Source organism: Pseudophryne corroboree, chromosome 8 (genome assembly GCF_028390025.1).
Source record: "Pseudophryne corroboree isolate aPseCor3 chromosome 8, aPseCor3.hap2, whole genome shotgun sequence".
NCBI classification, from domain to species: Eukaryota; Metazoa; Chordata; class Amphibia; order Anura; family Myobatrachidae; genus Pseudophryne; species Pseudophryne corroboree.
The window spans coordinates 65,810,035-65,817,283 of NC_086451.1; positions in this window are offsets into that span (position 1 = coordinate 65,810,035).

Sequence of the window (7,249 nt, forward strand, 5' to 3'; positions counted from 1 at the left end):
TGTACTCAGTTGTACAAATGGATCAGATTCACTATTTTCCTGTACAATAGAATCCCAGAAGTGTCACTATGGGGGGTGGACACTGGCTCGGATGAGATCAGCGTTTCCTGTAACCTCAGTCTGCAGTCAGTGGAACCTGATTGACAGGCAGAGGCGGTCGCTGGGTGGGAGGGGGCGCAGTCTGGCCAACGCAGGCGTGGCTGGACCGTGCGGGGGGTGGGCCGCAGTGGCTGCGTGACATCACACGCAGCATCTGCGACCAGGGGCAGCGACGAGCAACCCCCGGTCAGCCGCAGGAGCTGCGCTGTGTCACGAACCTCGGGCAGCGGCGACCGCGCTTGTCCCTGCGGGTGGCCTGGTCTGCCCGGCGCCTCTCTTCCCCTGACGGTCTCCGGCTTCAGCGGCGGGTCGGCGCTGCTCTCCGGCGGCTTCCCGGAAGCAAGGACGCCGCCATCACAAGCGAGGGCAAGGAGGCGGAGCAGGTCTGACGTCACCTGCCTGCTCCGCCAATCAGGCTAGGGCGGGGAATTTAAAATCAGATACCAGGCAGAGATCCGGTGCCTGAGTATCTTCGTTTCTCCTGCGGAAGCTGTGATTCCAGAGCTCCCTCGTCCCTCCAAGCATCCTGTGCCTCCAAGCATCCTGTGCCTCCAAGCATCCTGTGCCTCCAAGCATCCTGTGCCTCCAAGCATCCTGTGCCTCCAAGCACCTCCGTGCCTCCAATTATCTCCGTGCCTCCAATTACCTCCGTGCCTCCAATTATCTCCGTGCCTACAAGCACCTCGTGCCTCCAATTATCTCCGTGCCTACAAGCACCTCGTGCCTCCAAGCACCTCTGTGCCTCCAAGCACCTCCGTGCCTCCAAGCACCTCCGTGCCTCCAGTTACCTCCGTGCCTCCAGTTACCTCCGTGCCTCCAGTTACCTCCGTGTCTCCAAGCACCTCGTGCCTCCAAACACCTCGGTGTCTCCAAACACCTCCGTGCCTCCAAGCACCTCCGTGCCTCCAAGCACCTCCGTGCCTCCAAGCACCTCCGTGCCTCCAGTTACCTCCGTGTCTCCAAGCACCTCGTGCCTCCAAGCACCTCATCCCTCCAAACACCTCGGTGTCTCCAAACACCTCCGTGCCCCCAAGCACCTCCGTGCCTCCAAGCACCTCCGTGCCTCCCTGCACTCTCTGTACTCCCAGCACCTCAGTGCCTCCAATACCACAGTGTCTCCAATATCTCAGTACCCCAGCCTTCAGTATTTCTACAAGTCTTGTCTTACAGGAGACCTTCAAGAATTCCTCTGGGCCTCCCGCCTGCCGTCTTAGTCCTGCATGAGGAAGACCTACATCCGGCCATCTCTACTACGACCCAGTGGCGGTTCCTCTTCCCGGTCATCGGAAGAAGCCCCGAGTCCACAACACTCCCAAACCAGGTCAGTGATAGTATACTCAGGCCACATGGACTCGGGGAATCGGAACACGGACTCGAGTGTCATTCAGAACCTGGCTTCTCGAGTGCAAAGTCAGGAAGCAGCGCAAGGCCAGGTGATGCAGTACCTCCAGCAGTTGTCCGGGCGTCTGGATCAGATTCAGGCGTCTCTGGCCTCAGTAATTCCGGCACCTGTTCCAGTAGTCGCACCAGTTGCCGTTGCCAGCAATGTTCAACCATCGGCCGGTGTCACTCCACGCCTTCAGTTGCCTACTCCGTCCCGCTATAATGGGAATCCCAAAAATTGTCGTGGTTTCCTGAACCAATGCGAGGTACATTTCGAGCTACTTGCACACAACTTTCCTACAGACCGGTCCAAGGTAGCATATATTATTTCTCTGTTGGAAGGTTCTGCTTTGGATTGGGTGTCTCCATTATGGGAACGATCTGATCCCATGGTTTCCAACTACACCAACTTCATCTCGTCCTTTCGAAGGATTTTCGACGAGCCCGGCAGAATGACCACTGCTTCTTCCGATTTGCTCCGTGTTCGGCAGGGCGCCCGTTCCGTGGGCCAGTACGTGGTTCATTTCCAGACCATTGCTTCCGAACTACGCTGGAATAATGACGCCCTGAGAGCTGCCTTCTGGAACGGTCTTTCCGACCGGCTGAAAGATGAGCTGGTTACTAGAGATCTGCCGGATCCATTAGAAGATTTGATTTCCCTTTGCGTCAAGGTGGATCTTCGGATGCAGGAGCGTGGAAGAGAACGTAGCCGTTCGGATCGTTCCAGGTTCCGGAATCCTACTCCTAGGCCGGTGGCCTCACCCAGCTCAGATGAGCCCATGCAAATTAACCGCTCCCGACTGTCTCCGGAAGAACGACAGCGTCGTCGTGAGGGTAAACTCTGCCTTTACTGTGGAGCCGCAGATCATTTTCTTAAATCTTGTAAAGCCCGTCCGGGAAACGGGCAGGCCTAGCTTGTTCCGGAGGAGTCAAGCTGGGAGTTACGACAAAAGCTTCTCCAACTTCGGACTGCTTGCTTCCAGTAACTCTAGTCTCCAATTCAGTCTCCAGGTCTTGTGAAGCCCTATTGGATTCCGGAGCTGCAGGGAACTTCGTTTCTTCCTTCTGTGCCCAAAGTTTGGGTTTAAAGTTACGGCCTATCGAGCGGCCAATTTCACTGACGGCTATCAACGGGACTAGAATTTCCAAAGGTCTTATAATGTGGCGCACGGGGCCAGTTAAGCTGCAGGTCGGGGCTCTACATCAGGAAGATTTAGAACTCTTGGTAATCCCAGAAATGCCTCATGATCTGGTTCTTGGAATGCCTTGGCTGAAAAGTCATAATCCCCACATCGACTGGAAGTCGTCACAAATTCTGTCCTGGAGTCCCTTTTGTCACACTAATTGTCTTACTCCTGTTTGTCCGCTCCGTGTTACCTCCAAAACGGATGAAGAGCACATTCCGGAGGCATATCAAGGGTACAAGAACGTATTTTCGGAACAAGCTGCTGACCTGTTACCACCTCACAGGCCTTGGGACTGCCCTATTGACCTTGTCCCAGGGAAGACGCCACCTCGTGGTCGCACATATCCTCTGTCTCTTCCCGAGACTCAAGCCATGTCGGAGTATATTAAGTCCAATATGCTCAAGGGATTCATTCGCCCCTCTTCCTCCCCTGCCGGTGCAGGCTTCTTTTTCGTGAAGAAAAAGGACGGGGGGTTGAGACCATGCATCGACTACCGCGGCCTAAACGACATTACTATTAAGAATAAATACCCCTTGCCACTAATCACAGAGTTATTTGATAGGGTTCGTGGTGCCCGCATTTTTTCAAAACTCGACTTGAGAGGAGCTTACAATCTTATACGCATCCGAGAGGGGGATGAATGGAAGACTGCCTTTAATACCCGAGATGGGCATTACGAATACTTGGTGATGCCGTTTGGTCTTAGTAATGCTCCCGCGGTTTTCCAGGGGTTCGTCAACGAAATCTTTCGTGATATGCTGTATCAGAGCGTTGTGGTATATCTGGACGACATACTGATTTTTTCCAAGAATCTTGTTGAACACAGGACTCAAGTCAAAGAGGTGCTACACCGTTTACGAGAGAATCATCTCTACGCCAAGCTTTCCAAATGTACCTTTGAAGTAACATCTATTCCGTTCCTCGGTTATGTCATCTCGGGGACGGAGCTTCGCATGGATCCGGAAAAGTTGTCGGCCATTCGTGACTGGACTCAGCCTCTTTCCCTGAAAGCAATACAAAGGTTCCTGGGCTTTGCGAACTACTACAGGAAATTCATTAAGGGTTTCTCCACCATTGTTGCGCCCATTACTGCCCTGACGAGGAAGGGTTCTAATCCTAGTTTGTGGCCTCCGGAAGCCATTGTAGCTTTTTCTCGCTTAAAGTTAGCTTTCATGACGGCTCCAGTTCTCCAACAACCAAATTTCGAGGAACCCTTCTTCTTAGAAGTTGATGCATCTTCAGTCGGGGTTGGGGCTGTTCTCTCCCAGTATTCCTCTGATAAAAAATTACATCCGTGTGGCTTCCATTCTCGTAAATTCTCTCCAGCCGAACGAAATTACACTATTGGAGACCAGGAACTCTTGGCAATCAAATCTGCCTTGGAAGAATGGAGATATCTTCTAGAAGGGGCTAAACATGTGTTTACCATCTACACGGATCACAAGAATTTGCTGAACATCAAATCCGCACAATGCTTGAATCCTCGCCAGGCGAGATGGGCACTTTTCTTTTCCCGATTCTCGTTCATTATCAAGTACCGGGCCGGGACTCTCAATATTAAAGCAGATGCGCTTTCTCGTTCACAAGTTCCCACAGACGAGGATGAACCTCCGGAGCGGGGTTTAATTCTGAATCCAGTTTCTGTCTCTGCTGCTTTAACTACTCCAGCTCCTCCTCCTGGAAGAATGTCCGTGCCAGCTAGATTCCGCCCAGGAATACTACTGTGGGCCCATAACTCCAAGTTTTCCGGTCATCCCGGCGCTCAGAAGATGTACAAGTTTCTGCAAAGGTCTTACTGGTGGAACACCATGAGGAAGGATGTACAAGATTGCGTTAATTCGTGTCCCCAATGTACACAACATAAATCTCCTCGTCTGCCTCCTGCAGGGTTACTTCGTCCTCTGCCTATCCCTGTGAGACCCTGGACTCACATTTCCATGGACTTCATCACTGACTTGCCCTGTTCCAAGGGTTGCAACACCGTTTGGGTTATCGTTGACCGTTTTTCGAAGATGGCACACTTTGTGCCCTTGACTGGTCTCCCGACAGCACCGAAACTGGCTCTATTGTTTATCCGAGAACATTTTCGTTTGCATGGGTTGCCACAAGAGATTGTTTCTGACCGTGGAGTACAGTTCACCGCCAGGTTTTGGAAAGCCCTTTGTTCAACTCTACACATTAAACTTAAGTTTTCGTCTGCTTATCATCCCCAAACTAATGGGCAAACGGAACGAGTCAATCAAGATCTAGAGACTTTTCTTCGTTTGTATCTCTCTCCGTCACAGGACAACTGGGTGGAGTTGTTGCCTTGGGCGGAGTTTGCCCATAACCATTTGTTTCATTCTTCCACTGGGGAATCACCATTTTTCGTCAACTACGGGTTCCATCCCCGTGTTCCGGAATTTCCAAGCCTTCCGATAATAGAGGTTCCTGCTGTAGTGTCCACTCTACGACACTTTGGACAAATTTGGAGAAAGGTTCATGCTAATCTTAAGCAGGTTTCTGTTCGGTACAAGTTCTTCGCAGATAAGAAACGGCAAGCCGCACCTCAATATAAAGTTGGGGACAGGGTATGGCTGTCCACACAGAATCTCCGGTTGAAGGTGCCCACCATGAAATTCGCTCCAAGGTTCATCGGTCCTTACCCTGTGCTACAAGTCTTAAATCCTGTGGTCTGTAAACTGGGTTTGCCTGCCCATCTTCGAATACCTAACGCCTTTCATGTTTCTCTACTCCGTCCCCTCATTCTGAATCGGTTCCACTCAGCACTCCCTAGGCCAACGTCCGTAGTGGCAGAAGCTGGAGCGGAGTTTGAAATCAAAGCTATTCTTGACTCTCGTTATCTTCATAAAAAATTACAGTACTTGGTGGACTGGAAGGGTTATGGTCCTGAGGAGAGAAGTTGGATTGGGGCTACTGAAGTAACGGCTCCTCGTCTGATTCGGATCTTCCACTCCAGACATCCGACTAAGCCCGGGAAGTGTCCAGGGGCCACTCCTGGAGGAGGGGGTACTGTCACGAACCTCGGGCAGCGGCGACCGCGCTTGTCCCTGCGGGTGGCCTGGTCTGCCCGGCGCCTCTCTTCCCCTGACGGTCTCCGGCTTCAGCGGCGGGTCGGCGCTGCTCTCCGGCGGCTTCCCGGAAGCAAGGACGCCGCCATCACAAGCGAGGGCAAGGAGGCGGAGCAGGTCTGACGTCACCTGCCTGCTCCGCCAATCAGGCTAGGGCGGGGAATTTAAAATCAGATACCAGGCAGAGATCCGGTGCCTGAGTATCTTCGTTTCTCCTGCGGAAGCTGTGATTCCAGAGCTCCCTCGTCCCTCCAAGCATCCTGTGCCTCCAAGCATCCTGTGCCTCCAAGCATCCTGTGCCTCCAAGCATCCTGAGCCTCCAAGCACCTCCGTGCCTCCAATTATCTCTGTGCCTCCAATTACCTCCGTGCCTCCAATTACCTCCGTGCCTCCAATTATCTCCGTGCCTCCAATTATCTCCGTGCCTACAAGCACCTCGTGCCTCCAAGCACCTCGTGCCTCCAAGCACCTCTGTGCCTCCAAGCACCTCTGTGCCTCCAAGCACCTCTGTGCCTCCAAGCACCTCCGTGCCTCCAAGCACCTCCGTGCCTCCAAGCACCTCCGTGCCTCCAAGCACCTCCGTGTCTCCAAGCACCTCGTCCCTCCAAACACCTCGGTGTCTCCAAACACCTCGGTGTCTCCAAACACCTCGGTGTCTCCAAGCACCTCCGTGCCTCCAAGCACCTCCGTGCCTCCAAGCACCTCCGTGCCTCCAAGCACCTCCGTGCCTCCAGTTACCTCCGTGTCTCCAAGCACCTCGTGCCTCCAAGCACCTCATCCCTCCAAACACCTCGGTGTCTCCAAACACCTCCGTGCCCCCAAGCACCTCCGTGCCTCCAAGCACCTCCGTGCCTCCAAGGGCCTCCCTGCACTCTCTGTACTCCCAGCACCTCAGTGCCTCCAATACCACAGTGTCTCCAATATCTCAGTACCCCAGCCTTCAGTATTTCTACAAGTCTTGTCTTACAGGAGACCTTCAAGAATTCCTCTGGGCCTCCCGCCTGCCGTCTTAGTCCTGCATGAGGAAGACCTACATCCGGCCATCTCTACTACGACCCAGTGGCGGTTCCTCTTCCCGGTCATCGGAAGAAGCCCCGAGTCCACAACACTCCCAAACCAGGTCAGTGATACGCTGGCTGGGAGTTACTCAACAAGTACAGAAGCATTGCCGCAGTGCGATGCTTTTGTACTTGTACAGGTGGGGAGGGGGTGGGGCAGACAGACAGACATGCGGGGCGGGCTAGCCCTCTGCTGGGCGTCCCCTCGCATGTCTGGGAACATGATCGTAGCTGTGCTAAATTTAGCACAGCTACAATCAACTCGGAATGACCCCCAATATTTTTTATTATACTGATGTGAATGCACATTATATTTATTATTACACTGATAGGGAGGGACATTATGTTTAAAAACTAAAGAGAACACATATGATTACAATTCTAATAAAGGGGGCACAAACAACTACTATTCTACTAAAGGGGCTACATATTATTAGTAGACTAAAAGGGG